Source organism: Hylaeus volcanicus, chromosome 6 (assembly GCF_026283585.1).
Source record: "Hylaeus volcanicus isolate JK05 chromosome 6, UHH_iyHylVolc1.0_haploid, whole genome shotgun sequence".
Taxonomy (NCBI): domain Eukaryota; kingdom Metazoa; phylum Arthropoda; class Insecta; order Hymenoptera; family Colletidae; genus Hylaeus; species Hylaeus volcanicus.
Window position 1 is genome coordinate 17,828,314 of NC_071981.1, and position 25,818 is coordinate 17,854,131.

Sequence of the window (25,818 nt, forward strand, 5' to 3'; positions counted from 1 at the left end):
AATGGCACACCTCGTTCGGGTTATCTTGGGCCAAGGAATATCGTAAACGCGACCACCTACTCGAAAACCTCTATCAGCTGCGACTTCTAATGGGACAAGTGTCCCTACATCGTGCATTATAACACGATAATAATCGCAACTACCCATTAATGAATTATTTATTGTTTGTTATTCGCTAATTTCTTATGCACAGACTGATAAAGATAGAAGCGTAAAATATCCTTGAATGTGCAAGGTGATTCTACAAACTAGGACAAGGCATAACGATTTATAATTTCTATTGACAAATATATACAATTTTCTGTTCAATTAGTATCACCACTGTGATCAAGTTGAACCACAAATTAAAGTAGATCGACTCTTTTATAGCACGATTGGCAATTTTAATTGTGAAAGAGATAAGATTGACTTTCGAGTTCGAACGATAGTCTTGCTGCTCGAGCACGCTATTGAAAAGTAACTTTTTCAATGCGAACAAAAAGGGAGATTAAGCCTCCAGATTTGCATCGATACGCATTAGCGCGTGACAGGAAAAAAAAGGATACCTATAAATGGCGCCGATATGTTCGCCCGACGCAGTTACTAGGTTAACACTCGGCGTGTAAGGAATTTAACGGTCCTAATTAACGCTAACAGTTCCCGCGTACATAATGAATTCCGAGTGAATTTCTCGTTGCCACTATTACGAAAGCAACCCTAACTCAGGGTCAGCGAATGAAGTAACGCTGATGCGCCGCGATTCAGGGTCGCTGTTAGGATTACCCAAGTGAATCGACGCTACAAAATGGCGAAGGATCCTGGGACCGAATAGCGCCCCGTAGTTTACTAAAACAATAAATATAAATATATGAAACTTGTCTACGAACTTCGCTTGAAAACCTCCACGAACTTTTGTTCCAACCCAATATTATTGTTTATCTGATAGACCAACTCTTTCCCCGCGATTCAGGGATGGCAACCCCAGCCGCTACCGATTCATTTCGATGCGGCTGCCATAAACGTAGCCAATAAAGCGTTCCACGCGTGAACCCTCGCGCGTGCACTCCAGAAGGGAACAAAAACTGCAAGAACACAGGGAGGTGGGGCAAAAGGGAGCGTTGCGAAACGCTGTTTCTACGGTCTTTTTTCAAACGCTCCCGGCGTTAATGGGACACGCGCGGTCATTCGCGCGTGAATTACGGAAATCGACGGTGACGACTCGGGGGGCACTCTGGTGGACCCAACTTATACTACGAAAGAACCAATAGGGTTCGGTTATCTCTATCGAAAAAATGGGAATGGTTCCTACGAAAGCACAAGTTTCAAAAAGGTTTCACGAAGGAGTTATCTTCGTAACCTCTTCAGGTTACACTGTACGTAGACTTTAAGATTATTTTTTAATATGATAAGTGCCGCACAGTCACGTTTCGTATCTGTTTACGAGACATCTATCGAAAGATACTACGAGTATTAGATTGGTGAAACAATGTTGGCATTTAAACTTCGATTTTGAATGCACATTTGGTTGCACCACAGGAGTGATATTTCATTATTGAGAGGCACAAACTTTGTTAGCGTCGAGATGAACAACTTTGATACTTTAATGCATCTTATCTCCCACGAAGAAAAGAGTAAGGAAAACAAAAAATAATTTGAAAGAAACCAAAAGTTATTAAGTACTCACCAGAAACCCCTAATGTTCTGCACTCTGTTCACATGTAGTCCTCAGCATATACAGGGTGGGCCATTCAGTAAGCGCTCGTTTGGACGGTAGATTCCTCTTGTTAGGTGTGTCCTTAAATTGAAGTAACACAAGATCGTTAGTGATAGTAAATTGAAAAGAAGTAAGAAAAATATATTATGCACGTAGACGTGTTTAGTATTGTTGTGATAATATTAGGTTTGTTAAGGTCGCGTAAGTTGTGCTTGTTAGCGTCATCTTCGTCATTGTTGGTCTATCTTTCCCACTCTTGGGGCATCGAAAACAAATTTTTTCCTATCGTTACGTATGCCCCTTAGAATGGAAGATCATTGCCCTAAGGTGTTGCCAACAGCCACGCAACCATTAACAACAGAAATATTCAGGTGTGACCCATTTAAATGCCTCGGTCTCTATTGTTCGAATTATTCAACTGCTTTATAGACTTGCTGACTTTAAAATAATAATGCTGCCTCGGAGCTCGCCGGCTATATTAATTCTAATTGAAAATATGACACGGCTGACATTCGCGTATTCGTATCGATAAATTATGGCACCACTGCTGGGAATGATTTAAATGCCCTTGTAACGAAACCATTAATGTCTTCAGACGTGTAATGCAAAGAAGGGAAAGTTCGCGCTCGCTCTAACGATTATTTATAATTTCTTTCATTTGTATTTAACAGCACGATTAAATTGTTGTTCTTGTTATGCAGATTTATACAGGTTTACGCAGTAATTATGCGTCTGTATCGAGGTATACGCGGCGTTAGTGGCGCAATTCTGAATTATGTATGAGTATGAATATCTCACGAGGCAGACTTTATCGATCGTTTAAAGAAATGAGTGGACCTGTTGCAGTGCGAAGTGACACTTATCGATCGTGAAGTGAAAATTGTTAAATAATTATTCGAGTGAGTAATAACATGTTCGAGTAGAATTCAATATAGCGCGATTAAATCATCCGCATCTAAAAAGACGTTTACAATTTGCAAATTATACGGCAAGCATAAAGTCTTTTTTTACATTTTACTTGAAATATCAATCGGTTGTCATTTCGGATAATTATTCGCAACTGCGGTCGAAGAATTGGAAAATAGAAGGATAGATCTTATTCGCTTTAAAGATAAAAAATATAAGAGATTGTAGTACTATTATACAGCTACTTTATTTTATAGTGTATAACTTGCAGGTCAATGCTAGTAGGCACTTATAATCGATAAAAAAAGATGATCATTTATGATGTCTGTTTTTTTTTTAACCCGCCTGTAAAGCGTACGGAAATTTTACAGTCGAAGTAATAAATGTTTTTCGCGTCTGTTTTCTCGCAGGGAAACATAATCACCTCGTGCAATCGTGCTTGTGATACGACCCACTTCCGCTCCAACATGAGATACAAATCGCCCATATGGACGACAACTTTGTATTCGTTATATTGTCATTGAAGTTTCCCCAATTAATTAGTTAATTATTCGTGGAGACGAACAGCAACTTCCAGCGATTAAAATTTGTATTCTTCGTTCGAAAGTAACGAAGTCGCAAATGTGTCGTTACTCGTAACGAAAGTATTCACCTTTACTTTCACTCTTTCAGATCTCAGAAATTTCTTTCGTTTTCATTTCAAATAACTGAAATATAAATCCAATAAAATTAAAAGCGTAACGGTTCGTCACGTATAGCGGAATACTTGAGAGAATGGAACAAGTTTACACATTTTATGATATGGAGAAACGTGCCGAATCGAGCGATGGCGGGAGATATTCCGAAGAGGGCGGGGAGTTGGCAGCGAAGAATGACACTCGAGTTCTTTCCCTTTATCTCTTCTATCGGAAAGGTGCTGAATTTCCGATATAACACTCTTTTACGGTCAAAGGTACACGCAAGGCACGAAAGAGGAAAGACTTGATCTATTTTCCCTTACTTTTACCCCCGTCTTTCGCACACTCTTCAGGAACGAGTGCCGAGAATTTTCCATTATCCGCTGGATACTGCACACCTGCACCGTGCCCTCTCAAAAAACATTAGCTCGACATTTTTAGTACGTTACTAAACTTGGGTTTGGATCATATAAAAAATAATAAAATAAGAAAAGAGATCGTTTCAATTGACAGGGCACAGTACTTTCCTACCGAACAGTATTAATCGATCGAGGAAACGGTCTGTTGATACATTTATCCGTGCTATCGAGTCAATGAATTCTCTCACGCGATAGCTAGACCATTCGATACGAATCGAATCGCGTGGAAAAAGCGGGCGACGCAAAAAGAAAACATTCGACGTTTCGGAAAGTATCGGCGCCATTAGATCCACCGAATTTTGCGGAAATTTTTCGTTTCGCTCGTCTCGAAATGAACCATAAACTTTCCCGCAACGAATGGCTCAATTAAATGGCGTTCGTTTGATCCCAGCCAACTAAAATACACGCTTTTATTGCCGCTATTCTCCGTTGAGCAGCGTCAGTTTAACGTGTAAACAGTCGTAAATTTGTTGGTTACCCGCTGATGACTCTGTCATTAATGATCGTGGGCTTTGCCACGCCGTGGTCACTTTAATTTTCAACGTCAACACGTTCAAGTCACGCTGTTCCTATTTTCGAAATGAGGATTTCGCAGATAGCGAGGATATTTCCCCAACTGAAACGAAAGATGCCAAGCTGAAACGAAGAATGGCGAACAATGGCGTTGGATGGAATCCAGAAACTTATTCTAAGTTTTCAATGTTTATCTCTGAAACTATAAGCTGATATTATTTTAAAATTCACACATGGCTCTTAGATTTTCCAGCAAAAATCACCTCGCAGTCAATGGGTTAATGATCGATAGTGTAAGGTGTCAATCATCCATCACGTTGAGAAACAGCGAGTAACATGAATCGCGCGGTTCAAGGCTCGTTTACATCGAGCACAGGTTGCTTATTCCAATTTTTCACTAGCGACTGAAAAACACCGATGAAACTTTCCACGTGCGTCACTTTAGGTCCGGTTCTCGTCCGGCTGCGCGCACGAATTGATTACCCAGCGATACCTCCTTTAAATTCGAGTCCACCTTGAAGTCCTCGCAGGCAAAGGATCCACCAGTACTTTAATAAAGATTTTTACGCCGGTCTAAGGCCGACCGGCGACCGTATCCCGGATGCCGATCGCGAGCGAAGGAAAAGTTTCCCTTTTCCTAACCGCGTCGGCGGAGGTGGGAAACGGCTTGGGCCGAGACTGTTCGCTTTGAAGTTACGCCTATGGAGTCATCGAGGGGGATTCAGTTGCGCCACGGTCAAGGTAAGAGGGTCAGCAAGGTGCATGTGCACGAAAATAAACAAAGGAGACGCGCGCGCCACGCACTATTCCCCGAGGAACGGGGACCCATTGTGTTCGAGTCTCAGGTGAATCACGAACCGTGTGTGTATTTTTAAACCCTTTAAAAAAAAACCCTTCGTGTCTTTTTTAGCCGTTTGAGACTCCGACTCGTTTACGGCGCCTCTTGCTCGGGGGAGGGGCGACGTGTTTCTTTGGCTTGGGTGTTGAAACGCGTGAAAGGTGAACCCTACTTTGCGCGATGGCCTGGGAAAGGACGTTTCGCGGACGAGACTCCATTTCTCGAGCTTTGTGTTTATTCAACCACCCTTCACACTATTTTTGTGTATTTTTATTTTCAGGGGTCTCTGTACCTCTTCTCGAGGAAAATTACCACGTAGATTAGTACGTCTTAAATTAATAAAGTACATGTTTTGTCACCGTGTGATTCTATGTTGTCCAGCATATCCTGCCACCCGTCCCTAAAGGGTTAATAACGGTTTCGCCTATGTCAGTGATTTAAATTACACGTTGAGCCCTCGGCAAGGGTCATTTATAACGCGCAGGGTAATATTTAATTTAATGGCTGCAGGAAATTGCTTGTTTCCTCGATGATAATAATATTTCGAATAAAGAATCGTTCGGATTACTTCTGGCAGACCGTGAAAGTACAAGGATAGGCCTATGCCTGGAATAGAAATTCGTTGAACCTCGCCTAATCATCTTTACTTCACAGTATATTCTATTTTTACAAACTTGAATTTACTTGAACTCGTGTTTTATTTCAAGTGACCACTACATTACACTTGGCTCCAGTCTTTCATATCAATTGAACAGCTCATTACATCTATGTAATTCACAATCTCGAAATGTCGTGATACTATATCATCGCGTACTTACACACATAAATTAATGGGAACAGACGTCGTTGAAAGAATAGATTCGACTTGGACCCGAGGGAACACGCGCAGTAAGGATCTAATAAATGCCCTTGAATAATAGACGTCGTGTGCGATCGTGGAGCCTATTAAAACGTATTGTTAGGAGAGTTCAAAGCTGTACGGCAAATAAAAGGCCAGCTACCATGCTTTACTCATGTCCAGAGTTTATCTGGACTTTGGGAGACACTAGTCGTTATATCGCAATTAAAGTAACAAAAGAAGGATAATTCGGTAGTAAAAGAAAATATCAGAAAATCGGTCGCGTGAACCAGACAATTCATTTTTTAATGAATTTTTCGATCACATCTGTGCAAAGTGAAATTTCAAAACGAATACAACGCAAATTGTATTAATAAATAGGAGAACTCGATACTGGATGGATCAATCAAGGTTTAAAATTAATTTCAGCGAGACGATAATCGTTTCGATGAAATAAGCTGGCGCGTCGTTAAATCTTTTAAAGATTTCATCTCCTTTCATACTTCTTTCGAGACTTGCGCGCAATTTTAGCAAGTGCCTTCGGATTAGTATGCGTACGTGTACACATGGCGATGAATTGTTTTTATCCGTGTCGAATATAACGCGTAGCATGGGAACGTTTACGTTCTGAAAACACGCTTTCGACGGGATCCATAAATTATGGTTCATTTTCGAGACCGTTAATAGCAACCAACAACACAGAGTTCCCGAGGTAATGCGCAACCAGAAAGCGTTGACGCGTTCACTTTGGGTGTCTTGCGTGCTCGAGAACGATGCGATGGAGATTTTGGTGGTAAAAGGATGGATTTTGCAACAGAAATAAATGCCAAATTTTGCTAATAATTTGCATACTTGCAAATTTATTAATTTAAGATATACTTATCTACATGCTACTTTTCCTTGAGGGAAGGTAGAAAGACTTTAGAAAAAAAAAATACATAAAAATAGCGAATGGCGCCAGCCATTCACAGTCTCAAAGTTCGTCATAAATTTGTCTTTCATACTTGAATGTTCTTTCTGCCGTCGCTGGCATATGTTTGAATAAATGGTACCAATCTTTTCCCTCGACGAAGAGCACCAAAGATACACGTTTAAAACGTTTCCTTTACCGAGAGGGCTTTACACGCTTCACACGAGAATTTTACGAATAAATCTTTCTAATACTCGACGCTCACCCTACTTCTTCGCTTAAATTTATCGCTGAGCGTGGAACATCTGCTGCGGCTTGAAAGAAATCCATAAATCGTATAGTTTTGCACGTCGCGCGATAACAAGTTGAGCCAAGATAAGCCGAAACAACTCCAGGAACCTTTAGCATCGATTATTATGCTATAAATCAACCACCCCCGCTCTCGAGCTTCTTTTCTCTCGACCTTTTTGCTATGACGCGCAAAAACATCTATTGCGAGTGTTTTGTCTAATTCATGAAACAAATTATAATATTCTGTGCTAAATGGTGATTTTCATTCGACATCCTGAAATTAATGAATTGAAATATTCTCTTCTTAGGCTGCCCCATTCATACGTAATCTAGGCAGCTATCTTTCTTTGTGTAAGGTAAACTGGAGGTTCTTTTCAACCTAGGTCCTGTGCAAATGCCTCTTGCGCCAATACGAAGAACCACTTGTTCAGTCGTCTATTTTTTAGATAAATTGCACGCACACGAAAGCCACGCGCATCGCGCGTTCGATAGCAAGGGAAGGTGCCCAAGATAAGCCAGGCGTAGGTGGCTTCTGTTTGGTCTCAATGTCGACGATCGCGCCGCCCCCTCTCTACATCAATGTCCGCGGTACCGTAAATATTATTCCCACCGGGATGAGCTTTTCCTTCGATAACGTTGCCTCGCGGCCGTTGTCGAGTAATGCGCCCAACAGTCTGGAAAGTTTTGGCCGAAGGCCAAGAAGCCCGAGCCGAGAGAGGCGCTTTCAGTTTCTACGTCCAGCATCTTTCCTCGAGGTCGTAGCCGGCGCTGATCGAGCTTTCATCGCGTTTCCACGCAGACCAGCCTTTTCGTGGGCGCGCAGACATCTCTGGAATGTTCGAAACGCGACAGGCTTTAAAGTCGCGGCCTCAACTTTACGATCCGGGAACCCGTGACCCGAGGGCTTCTCCCTTTCGACGTTTTTCTCGAGTACACGTTTGTTTCTGCCTTTATGTTCCGTGTCAGAGGCGGGCGAGTTCCTTGGCTACGTAACCGTAACGATTTAGAGGGGCCGAAGGAGAGGTGAACGATTTTTTACCGTCTGATAGATGAGAATTATAGTTTAAGAAATTGAAAGGGTGATTTTGCGAGAGATATCGAGTCGTCTCGAGTATCTGTTCTTCAGGGTACTTGGAAGGTCTTGGCTCGGAGTTGTGAGCTGTTTCGGGGCTCCTGGTCCCTCCCACTTCCGGTTCGGAAGTTACCAATCATGCTGTGTTGGAACTTTGTCAGCGTGAATATTTTATATGCAAAGATTTGTAATAAAGCGGCGATTATAGCAATTCTCCTTTTCAAATCCAAGTAACCTACACGAAAGTGATTCATACCTGATAAATATGCTTCCTCGTTCGTGTAACATGAAAAATTGGTCCAAGAATAAATGTCTGACAGAAACGAAAACGATCGCGGTTGCCAAAAGTTGACGACTCTGTTTTCTTTCATTAAAAGATTCTACACGCCACGACCGAGATCATAACGTCCGTCTGCCAGTCGAATTAAGCTGTTTTCGTTCCAATTGAAATTTAATCGACTCGAACATCGATTTCCTTTCGCTTCGCCAACGATTCGTCTTTATATAAAGAAGACGAATTTTGTGTACGTATAAATGCATTTTTTTCACGACAAATAATAACATTTGATAATATAGAATGCTGACACACATAATTCGTTTGCATCACGTCTCATCTTTCTTAGTCACCCGAGCAGGTTTCGAGTTTTTCGTTGTGGAACTGTCACGACTGACCTATTTCTTACCTTTTATTACAACAATTTATGTATCGATGCATTCTATTTCTGTGATACTTGACGCAATTTAATGGAAGAAACGGAGACGTTGCTAGTGATATAAGTACCTCTATAAACTTGATTTTCAATCAAGAGTTATACGCAATGCGACTATACTTGGAAAAATTCTAAGAATCGTTTTATTTTTCATTTACCGTTTAGTGCTTATTTACTGCTTCGTATTTATCATTGCAATACAATTTCTCAATTCTTCTCAAACCCAGTTTCAATTACGTTTTATTGATTATTGTACGAGTGACTTGAAACGTTAACAAATAAACTGTGGGTGCTAATAAAAATACATAATACATGTAGAAATGTAATTTTGCATGTATAAATGCACAAAATTTGTGTCACACTTTCCAATGACGAAGTAAATTTTAGTCCAAGCCTCATTCGTTTATTTATAATCCACAAAAGCATAGATATAAATATTCATTCTCTTTCTTACTGCTAAATCTATTACAATGTCCTCTGCGACCCAGATCGACTGGAACCAAATTACCACGAATGTAAAATTAACTCCTCGAATCTCTAAATCCATCGTCTCTTACCGATCCACGATTTTTAACAACGTGCCAACAAAACACCGTGATACGCCTCCCCGGTTAATTACGTTCAACGCGAGATGCTAATTACTGGGGTCTCGAGCAAATTATTAATAGCTCGGCACTCGACGAAAATTAATCTCGTTACCAGTCCTCGGCAGAGTAATTAGGCCTAATTGAACAATTAACACACGAGTATCGAGCGGTTTATATCGGAACACGATAAAATTCACACCAAACGAAAATTCGCCTCGCGTTGCGCGAGCCTCGCCTCGTCCTCGTCGCGACGATACGCGTTGCTTCGCGAATCGTGGACGAATTTCGATGATTATGTTTCCTCGACACACTCTACGGAAGCGCAACAGTCGTTATTGTTTACAAATTGTTGCCGACTCGAGAAAACAAAAAGCTTGCGTAATCGACCGCGTTGCTGAAACGCGCACTTTAGTGAGTATATAAGAAGAGAAACAACCTAATCCATTGAAACCGTGATACTTGTTGATTTAATCTACTATCGATTCCTTCTTTCTTTATTGATAATTGTTTAAAGGCATTATTTCAAATCCCTCGATACGACAAGTAGAAATGATCGACAGTCGTGAAGCATAAACCGACAGGCAATTTTACAACTCCATTCCCGAAAACAATCTGAAACTTCGTTTCGACCAGGATATTTTAAGAGTATAGTGGTTTCGGAACGAGCGGTCAGCGCGGAACGTTCGCCGCTGCGCAGAATCATTCCAGTCGGGTTCTCAAGTACTGCATAAACAATGATCGACGAGCATCTACGTCGAAACACCACGGTCGGATATTTTTTTTTTTCAAGCATGCCACAGAGATGCTTCTCGCGAAGGAGTCGTTCCCAAGCATTGTCTTGTTCGATTAGTCGCGGCGCAGACTGAAAGGCCACCTTCACTTGGTGAAGGAGCTCGACATTTCCGCGACCTTGAAGACTTTCAGCATAAATCGCCGACAAGCCGCGCGAAGGCGACGTCTCGACACCTCTGGTCCATTACCATTCTCTAAAGGGCATTCTAAAGTGCTCGTTATAAAGAAACAAAAATGTACGAAGAAGTAAAAAGGAAAATAGGAATGTTAACGAAAGTGTCGAACGTATAAGCCTGATACAATTATTACTCTTTGTGTATCTATGAAAATATGAATCTCCGTAGGCCCTTTCGGTAATTTTAGTAGCACGGGTCATTAAAGTAACAGACTTTGTTGTGTGTATCCAGATATTACGAATATCAATCTTTGTCATCGAAGTGGCCGTGCGACAGATGAACAGCCAGCTTACACCATCTGCGTCACAATCACTTCGATGACAGACATTCGTATTTATAGTATACAGGATGTACTCTACCATGTGCGAGCCACCTCGTATGTTAGAAGGTTATTTCTAAAAAGTAATTAGATTTGAAGCGATTATTATTTTTAATTGAAGAACTCTGGCCTCGAGTGACTGGTGAACCTTACGAAATTGAAATAATCGAACTTGTATACATGTACAAACAAGCATACCAAATTTCAAAAGTTCATGTCGATTACGTTGTCAGCAAGAAAATCACGAAAATTGCTTCTGAACTGGTAAAAATAAACGAGCCCTTTACTTCGACTTTCAGAAATTTAGTTAAACTTTCTTCAATGGCGGCGTTCGAGGGTCGATCCAAGAGGTGCTCAAAAGAAAGAAACGCATGTCTCGACGTGGCAGTCGACCCATACAGAGATGTCGAAATCTCGAGAGTGGAAGACGATCGTCTCACGCGTCTAGGAAAGGTTAACGATCGGGTCAATTCGTCAACTAAATCAGTTAGTCGGAAGAACAGATGCGATCGTTTGAACAGACGGTCCCGTTTAACCGAATTATCCACGAACGATCGAGCCAGCCGAAGCTCTAGACTTTCTAGAAGCGAATCTGGATGATTCCCCGGGGAAGCGAGCTGCTCGATCCCTATCAAAGGGTCGTTTCGAGTTGGCTCGACTGAAAGGGAAACAGTTCAGGAAGGTAATTACCTGAACCCAAGATCGCGCTCAAGCGAGCTCGCTTGGCAAGATTAAAATCGTAATTCGAGCGACGACTTTGTTTTAATTAAGAGAGGGTAATGGGACTTTTACGGAGTTTCGTTGCGATAGGATTACTTTATACCTCATTGTATTTAAATCGACTGCACCCGGTGTCTCTACGGGCTTTTGCAGCGAGGCGACGGAAATGCAAATTTCGCGGAATTCGTGCGATTTAAAGGTAGTAGAGAAGATCTACGGAATTGTTTGGCTATTGGTGAACACACAAACTAAAACAATTTTAGTTCTTGATTAAAATACGACGTAGAAAACCGTCTACAACTGAAGAACATTCGATTTCAATTTTTAACTTAGAAATTCACGTAAACGTTCCTTTCCAATTTCTAGTCGACTTCTAGTTCCACTCCAAGCCCTAACTATTCCCCAACAAAAGTAAACACTTATAACGAGAACGGAAGCGTGGAAAAAAGTGGGTCGTAGCTACTATTTCCTACAATTTCCACAGATTTCTTGGAAACTTGAATCGGTAATCGGGTGAACGTACGTTGTAAATTACAACTTGTAATTAAAACGCCAACGGAGGAAAAGCGACGGAGCTACTCGTGTTCCCCTAGGCTTCGAAATTAGAATTCGGTTACCTTTCACGAGGCTGGTCGGCGCCGGCGATGTCGATGACTGGGCAAGGCTAGTACCGATTTTAAGAGGACAGGAGGAACGGTTGCTTTTTCGTGAATCTTTCACTTGCTTCTCGACTCTGACTTGTCACGTGACAACGGGGACCGTCGCACGGGTTGTGAAACAGTGTCAGTGGCCGACAGCCTAAGGCCACCAGACCGCTTTGTACCGAGCATCGTCTTGGAACCATTTAAGTATCGTTCACACGAAAGAAAAAAAAGAATAAGAAAAAGGTCTTTGATCTGATTAAGGGGTCACTCTTTTATTTTTATCAATTTCGAGGCGACTTTCAGGATTTTTTTTTCCAGTCGAAGTAATCGACGTAAACTTTTGAAATTTCGTGCGCGTGGTTGTGGGTAATTCGTTACGAGAGGATCTATGTAACACAAGACAGGCCTGGTAGATCGATCGATCGCGAGTAAATCAGAAGTCCGTTCGGTAGCCGCGGTCGCTGGCCCTGAGAAAGCCTCATCCTTCGTCGAGATCGAGTTCGACGTGGTTTGACACTGACCCACACACTGGTTAGCCCACTTACGTACCTTTACACCAGTATCGTAGCAGTGTTGCCAATAATTACGTGGGTTTTCCCCATAACGCATCGAATTTCTGCCTGGGATTCCCCGAATCCCCTCCCTCAAGAAAGACGAGATTCACAACGACAACCTGCTATTTAATCCAACCCTAATTACAATACTAGTCCAAACGAATGGTACAGTAACGCCAACTTGACCATTTACTAGTACATTTATTGCATTTATCCACGCAGGTATACACGTTCGACCATTATCCTCAACATAGAACCTGGTTTGTGTAACTTCTTCTATTCCAGTCCAATTAAATCCTAATCAGCTCTTCTCCCACATACCACACCTGTTGCCCTACTAATTATAATCACGTAAACACTCGAATCTTTAAATAACCTGAGAGAATAATAGACCTAGTCCAGATTCTGCAGAATGAAAAAATGCATCGATTGGATGCTCGAAAAGGTGACGTGAATCAGAAAAATACCTCTCTCGTTAATCGTTTTCCCAGATGGTCGTTGCGAGTGCACGCATGCCCCCATAATTGAAGATCGTCTAATCGGTTCGACTCCTATCGAATGTGGGATGATTTCGTGACACGGGTGACTTGGCTGGAACAGTGACCAAGTGATGCATGTAAACACAACGAATTACAATATCGGTGTTCGGTGGACTGTGACGTCTGCAAAGCCTATGCAGATTGTGCCCAGAAATAAAGGATTCCGCGTTTTATCGCTGGATTTCCGAAACGCGATCAAGCGAGTCGACGATCGATTTTGTGCCGCTATTCGACGCATTAAACGCTCGACACCATGAAGATCGACGCGTGTGTAGTAAAAGTTACTGGAACGATAAAGTTCTGCGATGTGAAAGTTTTTGAACTTGGAAAGTATGCTTTTAGGGCCTGTGTTTATTGACCCGTTTATTGCTCCCCTGTGGGATTGGTTAACCGTTTTTTTTTTTCATGGAAAAAACCAGTGAGGATTCGGGACAAACCTATGGGTACACCTCCAATAAACTGGTTGTATAGAACTGATTAGCGTCAATAAAATATCCTCCTAAAATTTGGTTACTCGAGGCTGTATTTGTGACTGCGTTAGAATGGAATTTTTATTTTGTTTATTAAAGAAATTGCGAGACTCGCCGTAGAGTCATTGGACTAATGATTGTAGTTCCTGACATTTCAATTGTGATTGGCATTGACATTTCCATTGTCAATGAGAATTGCGATCCTATAGAGGCTATAAATCCAAGGGACATCAATGGTGTACCCAGAATGCCTAGGGTAGCGTTAAATTTCTGCCATAAGTTCTAAGAATTTTTGGAATCGATACGCCTGACCGTGAATGGGCCAAACTTGGTATTGAGCCGAGGTCAAGTTGTATTTCACCGCGCAACCGACTTACGCGTCCAGGTAACCGCGATTTAAATACCTGGATCGATGGGTTTCACTTGTACCCGAATCGAGATCGAGTAATCGTATACGACCGGCAGGTAGCCGACGACTGAAAGCAAAGATCACTTAAAATCCTTGAGAACTGGTCGTGTCGACGAAAGGATAGAATGCTGACAAAAGAACCACTGTCAACGAAGGTAACCTTAACACAATAATTACTAAAATGACTCCACTGGACAGGTAACGTAGTTTCGTATTGTTTTCTATATTCCCGTTAGCCATTGAGGCGCAAGCGGCAGGGTTCAACGAGGATCGTTGGAAAAACAGACATTGTAATCGTGGGAGTCCAGCAACTCTGTGCTCCTTCATGGAAATTATTGGAATAGAATGAAACCTAGTCAGAATACTAAATAAAAGTACATGTTATTGAAAAACAAAATCTTAGAGCCTTTTTTTAGAAAACCTTGTACCCAGCAGGTGGGCTCGTAGATTGACACAATTAAATAGCGAGAATTATGAGCATTGTTGTCGAGTCAAGGAATGAATTAGCTCGAGATTGTGAAACGAGTATTTCGTTTTGGATGGAAAAGAAACTGTGAAGTGGCGAATGTATGACGGTTGAAAGAGGAGTGCATTAAAAACTACTTTTGCGGAAGTAAATGTAACGCCCTACTTCTTAACACATGCGAAACTGACATTCGAGGTCTTCGATGTAACTTTTTCTTCTTCGTACAGTCCCTGCTAGAATTTGCGTTAGCCTTTCATCGATATTTGCTTACTCGTGACACTCCCCTTTCATAAGAGTAGCTTTCTGCTTAGAATTATTTTTCTGTCAATTACTTTCTGTTTACTAATTCAGAGTTTCAATATCACAATTCAAAACATTGTTACTCTCATCTTTATATCTATGTAGGTTAAATTAATTCCTTTATTGACCTCCTTCTGTTTTCTACGGATTTTCACAGTTCGACAACTGTTTTCCTTAATTTCATCCGGTTTTTGCATATTTTTTCGTCTGACCTCTTTTCACAAACTGCCAGAACAAGATCACATTGTTCGCCACCGTATTACGTGTCGCAAGGCCGAGAGCCAACCGGAAGGATCTCCTTTCTGCTGCTTCCAGGTGTGGTTCAAAACTGTTCCGGTGAGGTGGAAACGTTAGCATGCTCGCTGAATGCCTTATGAAGCAGACGAACGGACATCCTGCGATTACGTAACTTTGCCCACGGATGGTCACCGACGGACAACCTAATCTTCTTCTCCTCTCTTCGTGTTCGCCACTCCCTCTATTCCTTTTCTTCTCTCTTTCTCATTCCGCTTCGAAAAGTCCACCTTTCTCCGAGACAGGACGCCGAGATGGATCTCGAATGAGGTCAGAACGAGCACGCGTGCCAAGCTCGTTGCAAAAATCGACGCCCACGCATTCAACACGTCTGAAGATTTGCGAGACGATGGCAGACAGTCGTGGACCTTGAACGTGAAATTCTTTCGCGAAAAGGTAAGTCATGGTCGCGTCATCTGCACTTTTCTCTCTTGTTGTTTACTCGTATGCTACCAGACGTTCTGGTTCATTTAGAAAAAAGAAAAATATACTTATGAGGAACATGGATCAACTGAATCTTCGATTTTGAGGAAATACAGCGCAGAAAATGACAAAACATGTACATTCTGTAACCTTCATCGGGTTATCAGAAACGTGGAATCAACGTGTGACAATCTCAAAGGCAGGTAAATGAAACATGCTAGTGATCTTTCGACAAAATTGTTGATAAAACATGCGACAGTTGCTCATTCTTGACACTTGATTCAATTTCCAGGCATGGCGTACCGTCGCATGAATTTTATTTTATTTTATTTTCTAATTCACTTTCAGCGATTTATGCTACACTTCGGTAAGATTACTCGCAGTCGATTGCGCAAATGCGTTTCACAAGGTTTGCATAAGCGCGGACGTTGCAACGAGTCGCGGATGATATACCCGACTAATTCCGCCGAACAATTAAGGCACCCGCACTAATTTCTCCATCGTAGGAGTTGTAACGCGGTGCGGTAGTTCACTGGTAATGCAGGCAGGTATATCACCGGTGAACCCAGCACAAAGTTCACCTGTAGACAATTTCAGAGTCACGTAACCGAAAAGACTCGAGACTCCTGGTTTAACGGGGACGACGAATAATAAGAAAACGAACGGGTTTTTCGAGCAACCGTATTTCCTTTAAAAGAACATTATTCGACTTCTTCGCCCGATACGCGAAGGAGATGGACTGGAAGCCATCGAAACAGTTGGCGGAGGACAACCAAAAGAATTTTATTCTCTATCTATTCTTTATTTATCTTATTATTTGTTCTGTCTGTTTTTTATCGGTCTTTTGTAAGCTAATATCCGATATGTAAGTATTCTTGTACGTTTCCTAAACGATGCAAGAGGTACCTGAATGTTTCGCCATCTCCAGAATATTCCATGCTTCTAGAAGCACGACGTAATGCAACGCATACTCGTATATTTACAAATACGTTTTATCGCAAAGAGAAACTCTATCGAGTTACTAGCTGCCACGTGCTTTTAATAGACATATGTATTATTTGTACTTTTATTATCAGTAGACTGCGAATGCATCTCTTATCTTCTAAACGGTATAACATGTATTAGGTCGTTCTAACAGTTCGTGCCAATTATACTTCTGCTACTTAAATTAATATGTGGAACGAACTCTTAAGTGTTATAAAAAAAGCCAATCTCCCTCATTTTACAATATTTTCTCACCTTTTTGACATAGTCATTATACCATCACTATAAAATTTCTGTAGATTTTTTTATGAAACATTGAGACAGTCTTCAACACGAGCTTATGGGATAATGTAGTAATCGGTAAAATCCTATTTGATTATACTTTTCCCTTCCCTAAAAAAGAATTCTCGAATGTTTGGCCCTTTTTCGTAGTCCGAAGTGGACCTGCCTCGTCAAAGGCGCAGACGAAACGGTCCCCTGGGGCATCACACCTTCGCGATGCCATTGGAACTGTTAGAGCACGCGTTTACCGTAACATTAAACTGTCGCGACGCTTCCAGACCGGCCCCACGGTTTTTCTGTCCACGAGGAAACGTCGTCTGGCCCTGACGTTTCGTTCCAGGAGCGAGCGCGACCAGACAACCGGACTTCGCCGAGAAAAATGCGTACAGACGTGTGACGAAGGCGTTAAAGCGTGTTATTTCTAGCAAACGACGACCACCTCGCGCCACCTCGCGCCACCTCGCGCCTCGGCCAGGAAGGGCGACATGCGCCCGTAACGAAGTTCGCGAGTACGCGATGATTCGATTGACTTCACGCTCGAAACGCCGAGTCCATAAATTTCGCCGTCGTCTTTCCAGCAGGACGATGGGAATGCGAAACACGTGTCGTTAATTCGTCACGGGCCGAGTTACGCGGTGGAGGCCCCACGAGTTGCCCCACCGAGTCGTCGATGCAAAGGAAAATCGAGAAATCTAGTTCGACGGCGAATTCGTGAGCGTACTTCCAATAGACACGGGGAAACTTCGGTTGGAACGAAAGTAAGAAATTGCTGGTCGATATTATTTACTTCGAAGCGTTATTTTCGATAAAGCTATTTGAAAATATAAAAATCAATGGGTGTTTCGAGTAACGAACAGTCTTGGTATTTCTTTTGGCACTCGAAGAAAGAGACATTAACTCCTGTTTTATTTTGGCACGTTGCTCAAATCCCATTTACCATCCTTGACCTATAACTTTATCCACGTTTGACCTCGACTCGCGACCTCACTCTCGTGGCACTGCAATATGCCTCGATCATCCATCAACCATAACCGCATCGGATACCTGATAATTACAATTGCTATTCACTCGAGACGTCCTCGCAGCATGGGTGAATCCTAATAGTCTACGAAATTGGTGGTTGAAAGAAGCCAACAGAAAAACAAGGTCCCTCGAGCAATTTGAGTTCGACGCAAATGGAAATCCTGAGAGACCGATCGCGTACATCTTTCCATTATGAATAAAATGAACCTAAATCCCTTCAGCTGTGCCAGTCGAATAATTTCCCAGATTTTTGCGAGCTCGTTTCAAGCTAAACCCGCGTTTCGCCTAAATCTGCTTTCCCGGCTATCTCTCGCACGATCAAAATTGACGAACGGATATCTCCGCGCGTAAATACAGTTGGGTTCATCGCGCGCGCCGTTGAATGGTTAATACCTATTTTCGTTTCGACGATATATACGTTCGACGGTATTTTATTTGGACCTGCTGGACCGTGCCAAAATCCCTCGGTACGATCTGAGGCTAAAATCCCGCATCGGGGGCCACGATTGGTCGGCACTTGATTGAATTGGCGGTCAGTACAGGGCATTAGGTTCGGCATCCAAAGGATTGAATTTCTGTCACAATTATCGACCCCTTCCGTACCCCCGTTCTGTTCGTTTGTATATCGTACACCTACAGACCCATCGTTTCAATCCTGCATGGCCTAAGCGCAGCTGCGGCCTTTTCGTACCGAGAATAAATCTAAACTCGAATTTAAATTCAGCTATGGATCGTGGCTACGCGGATATACGTATTTCGAGGGGGATGGTATCCAGTATTGAATCGAATACTTCTTGGGTTGCTTGGAGAAGTCGGTGATAAACCAGGATATCGGTAATAACAATTCCAAGATTAGATTAAGAACTCGGTTTAGACTGTAAGCGAAGGGGTACCACGATTTTTATGTGTGTATTACTTTTTTGTAAACTTTAAAAATCGTCGTTCTACTACCGTATTAATGCTAAAGCTACCAACCTTTCATCTGTAGGTTTAGTGTTAAAAACATTAGGCAACATCCTTCGAGAACTACTCCCTTTTTAAAGTCTTCCAAAGCCTAGACAAGGCTTCCTACTGATATCTCACGACTGAAAAATTTGTTTCGGTAGAATATTAACAAAAGATGTAGCAAAAAAATTCATCTTCACATGAACTACACTTTATCTTCTTAGTTTCTTTGGTATGTTTGATCGGCTTCACCCAGCCGTGAACGATCGAGATAGTCGATATCACGAGGTCACGGAACGATGAAAAGTGTGCCCCGAAGACAAGTTCGATCCTCGAGGTCAGAGATACCAGGTTAACGGAGGTCAGGATCTGCGTTCGAGTCGCGTCGAGGCCACGGAAAAGCGGATCGAGATCAAAGTAGATTGCGATCATTTGTCGCGAGCCTGGCGCACTCCGATCCGTTCTTTCTCGCCGAGGCTTATAGATCCGCTACTGCGGCCAGCAGCCGCGCAGGTGTAGGTCTTATGACAATATTATGAGCGTCGATGCAAGCCGCTTGTCAATCCTGTTTTCTAACCCCGCCGGTGAGTTTATACGTCGTTCTCTTCTTCCGATAGCGCGCTCGCAACAAGGACGAGCTTTTCAGTTCCCACGTGATGTTAACGACGCATTATCGATGAAAAGCAATGGAAAGTACGTTTCATGGCGCTCTCGACGTTTATTTTTAGCCGAACTAGTCGGTGGTTTGCTAACTTCTTCGGGGAAAACATTTACTTAAGCTGCTTAGGGTACTTCCTCTACATTCTACTGCTTCTTTCACTTTGACATTGGTTTTACGATATTTTAGCTTGCCTCCTAGAATTTATCCTCGGATACGATTTAATTAACGCGTGTTTAATATTCGTTACTTTACTTGACTAGTAAAGATTGTTTTAAAATCGTTGAGGATATGAAAAAACGTTACAGAAATAGAAGAAACAGATGTAACGTATCTCATGCCGTCTCTTTTTTCTTAATAAACTCTAATAAAAATTGACGCAAAAATTCATCGTATCCGTTGTCAAACCACTTGCTACACCGTGGTTAAGAATCGCTATGGTACGCGGACGCGGTCATGGCACTCGCTCCCGACAATGTGACGACGTGTTGCAACCTGCACGCGATGAACACACACGTTGCACCCTGTATGTAAACGTGTGCGAAGATGAATGCGTTTATGGTGCAACACTTTCTAAGGTAGTTCGATCGGAATATGGGATCGAACGTGGGATATCTCGATCAGGCACGACGATCACGCAAACCGGCAGATTCGTCTCACGTTTTGTGTGGTTTTAACGACGAAAGTGCACGCATGGATCGTGTGTGCTCGTGCCCAATTGGGTCGGCCATGACACTCTTTTTTTCGAAGCTGTCCGTGCACTGTCAAAAGAAACTCATCAGGGATGCGAGGACATTTTCGATGAACCGACTTTTCGGCGACGGTGAAAGGAACGACGATCGAAACGCGATTCTCCATATCGGTTGGCGTCCCTTGAGGGTTAATTAAGACGCTTTTTCCCGTTCGCGAAAAAAAGTTGAACTGTTCGACATTTCTGCTAATTTACAGTGGCTTCGAAAAGTTTACGTACGCTGTACCGCAGGAGTCTAAACGAAAAATAAGGCACGGAGATTGGCAGTCAACGTGTTAAATAATATAACAAATAGACCGAGTTGAGTGAGTAGCCTGTGGTGACTCTACCTACCTGCGTAATAATTTTAAAACAACGGTATGACGAGCGAGTGAAAACCAAACAATTCGACATTGAAACAGCTGTTGCAGCGTTTCGCGATAAACTCTGGCCTCGATATCGTCGTGCACGAAACAATTACTCCTTTTCCTGTATACTGCAACAAAGCTGATATTCCTGGGGGCAGAGGAGCTTTTCCATCAATGACCGCGTGCGCGATCGCGACTCAACACACTATTTCGACATCAATATCATCCCCCGGTCGGGATGGGCGCCATAGAACCGATTAACAAGCGCAAAATGGTGCACGTGTGTGTGTGTGTGTTTTTTTTTTATTTCTTCCGCAAACCTGACTCCGAGAGGTCCCATCGAACCACCCACGAAACCCAATAATCCATCCCGGAAATATCGGTCTCCTTTGTTCCCCTACGGGCTGAAAGGACGAAGCGCAGCACGCACTGAACGACCAAACGGGATAGGAAGCAGAAGTATTTCCTCGTCGCGTTGGACATTAATCTGACATCCAACGTATCTGCTTGTGACTCTCGTCTAATGGTCAAAGACATTAAGTTCCTAACTTTTTACAGCATTATCTACCCCCACTCCCGACAGTTTATCGTCGTTCCATGGCTCCACTATCTTCCTCGAGGAAGACTCATCCCCAAAGCACACAGTACCAACGAGTACGCTCCCAGGGGTTCTCATACCTTATTTTCTGGCAGAGATTGAATTTTGAGATTAATTGCGAACACGTTTGGAAATTTTAATGATCGAAAATGAGCGCTTGTTGTGGCTATCTCGTATTATGGATTTGGATTAGCGTTTGGTAGACACTGTAACCTTGATTACGAGAAGTATAGACTAAAACTTTCCGTTGTTGGCATTTTACAATCTCTAATGTTTGTAAGCATTGCGATTAAATCGATTTTTTGTTTGAATTTAAGAAGTCGGATAATCCAAAGTAACTTACCGATATAAATCTAAAGCAGTTAGTGAAAGGTATGGATTACCCTGTAACGGCATTTTAGAACAGTTAATATATTTGAGCGTTTATGCGGGCCGAGGATCGAAGGCTCGGACGAAATTTCTTAATTAAGGATCGTGGCCCGCAGGGACAAGTCGAGTTTATTGTCCAAAGTAGTTCTTGAGTCGTAAACAGATTAATCACGGTGCAAATGGAAATAGCAATAGAGCTAAATAATTCTTCGTGAACATCTAAGTCATCGAAGAAGCTAAAAATTTGTCGAGTCGAATAAACGCCATGAATTCTTATTCGCTACTATTAGTGCGAAATTCTTCCTGCCTCTGGGTTGGCACGACTTCGTAGAAATTCGCGTGTTGGGAGATATGGGTTTTAGAAAGCTATACGATATTATAAAGTATCTGTATTTATGGAAAATATTCCTAAGAATTTTGTTGCGTTACAGCATCTTTGTTCCTTCTGTCTTCAGGAGAAGTTTCTTCTCGTCAGCACTACCGACAGATTGAACCAAAATAAATGTTATGAACTTTTTTCTCCCCAACCACCGAAAATTCACTTGTTGAATGTCTATTACCTCGAAGTACATTGATAGATACAACTATTTTGACTTGATTTTAATTCACCTAATGTTCGCAAATTTAAAATAAGCACGGTCGCTATGGTCGTTAGATTTCAAAAGCGGCCGATGGATTTCAAAATTTTCTATTTCGGGGTCTACTAAACGTTCTAATAAGTCTTCCTCGACTATCCAGTGTTTCCTACTTTCTATTCTCGGTTTCGCAGCCGATGTTCGACTTGCTAACCATGAAAACGTGCGCATAGAGATAAACGTTCCATTATCTTTCGGTTTGTTCCACGGACGTGGTGTATCTCGCGTGAATGGCCAATGAACGCGAACGCGAAATAATTACGCAAAATAATCGCGATATCAACAGCTGTCTGGAAATTTCAATACGCGGTGTCATTTGTTTACAAACATCCCGTACTCCAACACGAATCATCATCAATCGATCCAACGGTCACGTAACTGTTTCAATTATCGACGGCTATCGATTTATCGTCCCGTAACAATAACCTCAATCCAATGTTCGATATTAGAATCGCGGAAGTAGCGTCGATAAAAACTAGCAACCCCTTACTCGTGCATCGACCAAAATACAAACAACAAGCCGAGCTAGTCATCAAAGTATACGGAGAAGAATTTCTTTTTCATTTTTATCGCGTTATTTATTTTTACTCCGTTTCATCGTGCTAAACTAAATCTCAGGTTTCATTTTCCCATCTCTTGTTATAACATCCCTTCGAAACGGACACGAGAATAATTCTTAAGTAAATGTCATATACAACTTAGAAAATAATAAATACATCATATTATTCCGTTTACATTACAGTTGCGAGAGTATTTTGTTTTTACGGTAGATATTGGCTCGACCAAAGGCAAACCTAAACGACACATCAACTTCGAATTTCACCAGTGAATCAATTCAATCATAACCACAACAACAACACAATTTGATTCGAAGTCGTCTACGGAATCTATAAACCTTCCAATTGAATTTAAAGCAAGAAAAATATGTAACGATCCGGCTACTTCGAGCATGAAAATGATCCTTCATTCCGCAAGAATCTTGCCCTCGTAAGGCGCACGTTCTCGATCGGCCAGAGCCAACGAACGTGACAGCAGTAAAATCGACGGTTTCACGCGCGCCGGTCTCGCTCGATTCGGAATAAATTAAGAGAGCAACAGACTTACCATTCGAATTCGTGTCGCACACCGGGGTCCCTCGATGTTATCTGATAAAACAACGTCTATTCAGCGTGCGTCCTCTCTCCGTACTTGTCCTAAGCTGGATCGCCTCTCGCCGTACTTGACAAATACTCGAGTTTCTGAACGATTCTCGACGGCACACACCGATCAGCTGTGCACGCGAAAGGCAGAAGAGAAAACAAAAACGGTGAACACTTCGGTCACGTGAAACTTCAAAATAGCAAGTAAGGAAAACCCGTGTACACTGTTCACAACACCACAACGGGCAGTTTTACTTCGCGAAGTAAAAGTCGAGAACTGTCCTCGAAAAACGCTCGCCCGTAGAAGGGCCTTTTGTCTCGGTTGTCACGTGTAGGCGGAAAAATCCTGCGACCTGTTCTCGTTGCCGTTTCCTCGGTCACACCGAACCCCGTCCCATTCGTCGTCTCATTTCACCCTCGACGGTTCGCCAGCCTCTCAGCGGGATGCTCGGTTTCGGTTCCGGAAACGTGCTTCGCACCTGTTCCATCGACTTCGATAGACGCGTCTCCGATGATTCTCTCGCGGCAGGACACTTTCACGAGCTCTTTTTTTTTCTCTCGGCATGCGCGCCACGTTCGAAGACCTCTTGCGTTCCCGCCCCCGTGTACACCGCGCCAGTCCTCGCCGATACTTTTTCTCTCGCGTCGATCCTGGGATCGATGGTATCGGAGTGATCGACGGACGCTTTTCGCCGAGCTTCCGGAGTCACCGTTTTACACGGTGTTCAGTTTTAATCACGCTATCCTTTCTCAGGCTTTGGAGCCTGATTTTCTTCTAGGAATCGATTGTTGCTCGCGGAAGCGTCTTTGGGTTTTTTCAATGGATTTCCCTGTCAATGTTTACGAACAGCAGTGGAACGATGCGCAACGGACCCCGATAGTTTATCGTCCGGCACAATCGATTTCACCGAGATCATGATCCGCGCTCGAAACCAGTTTTCGATTGAGGAACGGATGCAGCACTCTCTCGAAAAATGCGGCGTTCGCGGCTGCGCACAAGCCGCCTTGTGTTCGATGCAGGCGTCGAGTGGCGACTGTCGTTTCTTCCGACAGTCGGCTGCTCTCTGGCCTGTCTCTTCCCCCTCTTCGTCGGCATCGAGAGCCCCGACTACACCACGGATTTATGCTATTACCGCACCGTTGCCACCCCCTATGCTCCACTGCGCCTCCGCCTATGGCTAGTGGGCTTCCCGGTGGCCTCTTCTTTTCAATCGTGCCAGGCATTCTCCCTTTTGCCCTTAAGGGGCTATTCTGCTCCGAAACACTCGCAAAACCTATTTCTCTTTGCATTTCCTTAGTGTGGACCTTTAACAATTTTTTTTAAGGGTCGCGACGTCCACAGAATGTTAGTTTTCAATGTTTCCTAATCGTGGACAGAGTTTTCTTCAAAAGGGATGGAACTCAATGATTATATTAATTGATAGTACTTCGTACAAGCATAGGAAAGCATTCCAAGGCTTTCTACCAAGAAACAGGCTCTTAACCTACATTTTACAGAGCCAGTGTTAAGTAGACCTCAGAAATAGGCTTCTCCCAACACGTGAATATCTATCAAGCAATATAAATAACATTATCACGCTATTCAACCTCTTCTAACGTTATTGCACAGTCCAGTCATTCTCAAGTATTTTAAAGCAGACCCTACAAAAATAAACAGTAGTAGTTTATTCCAATAGTCGTTGACGATCAATGTATCACTGGGAAGATACGTTCAAGTTAACCGTATCTCTCTACTTTAAAAATTTCATTTCGCGCCCTCCTGGGATTATGAGACCCACTCCTTCTATAGGGGCTGCGCACCCCAAGAAAACCGTGATGTACACCATGCAACGATGAGAATTTTTCGTACAAACCTCGCATTCGAAGCGCAAGATAAGGGTTAAAAATTACCTTCTTTCCGATATCCCTCCGGCAGCGTTCGCACGGGGTGGGATCCTCCTCCGAATCCTCCATCGAGGGCTCGATCTGGACAGCCGTGGACTTGGTTCGAGTGTCCTAGCTCGGAGCGCATCGGTTCCGGTCCCTCGTTGTACGTACGCTCTGTGTACACCCACACGGTGTCCGTGCGAAAACCGGCACGGCGTGTGCACGCACGTGCGTGCCATGCCACGCGATTCCAGCCCCCTGCGGAATAAATCAAGTGAAGAAAACCTGCCGGAAGGTATTAACGTTGGGGTCGGTTCACCCCGTGTTGTGTCCCTTCGCATCGGAGAGGGTTAAGCTCTCCGACCCCCTCGGCCCCTCCGCTGCCCTTATCGCGCGTCCCTGAAACGCCGTGTACTCCCCGGGGATCTCCTCGTCTGGATTTACTCGACTGACGAGCGATCCTGCTCGCTAGTACGCCTGAAGTGGACGAGAGGGAAAGAGAGCGCAAGCTAGCGGCATGTTACTCGACCGAGCGAGGTGGAGCAATTTTGAGTGGGGGTTGATGTTAGCGAGGACTCAAGAGTGAGGGAATCCCTTATCAGAGGTCGCGCATGACGAGACAAGCTAATTGTGTTATCAGTGCACAACGGACGCTGGCCCC

At 43.0% G+C, this 25,818-nt stretch overlaps 1 protein-coding gene across 1 annotated transcript in view; it reads right to left on the reverse strand.

Annotated features, from left to right (window-relative positions):
* LOC128879100 (uncharacterized) overlaps nucleotides 1-24,326 on the reverse strand; it is a 44,236-nt gene extending 19,910 nt beyond the window's left edge. The window contains exons 1-2 of the mRNA XM_054127944.1: nucleotides 23,257-24,326; nucleotides 1,664-1,774 (exon numbers count right to left, since the gene is read on the reverse strand). The gene's annotated coding sequence lies outside the window, so the exon portion shown is untranslated. The remainder of the gene's footprint in view (nucleotides 1-1,663; nucleotides 1,775-23,256) is intronic.
* Nucleotides 24,327-25,818: the final 1,492 nt, after the last annotated feature.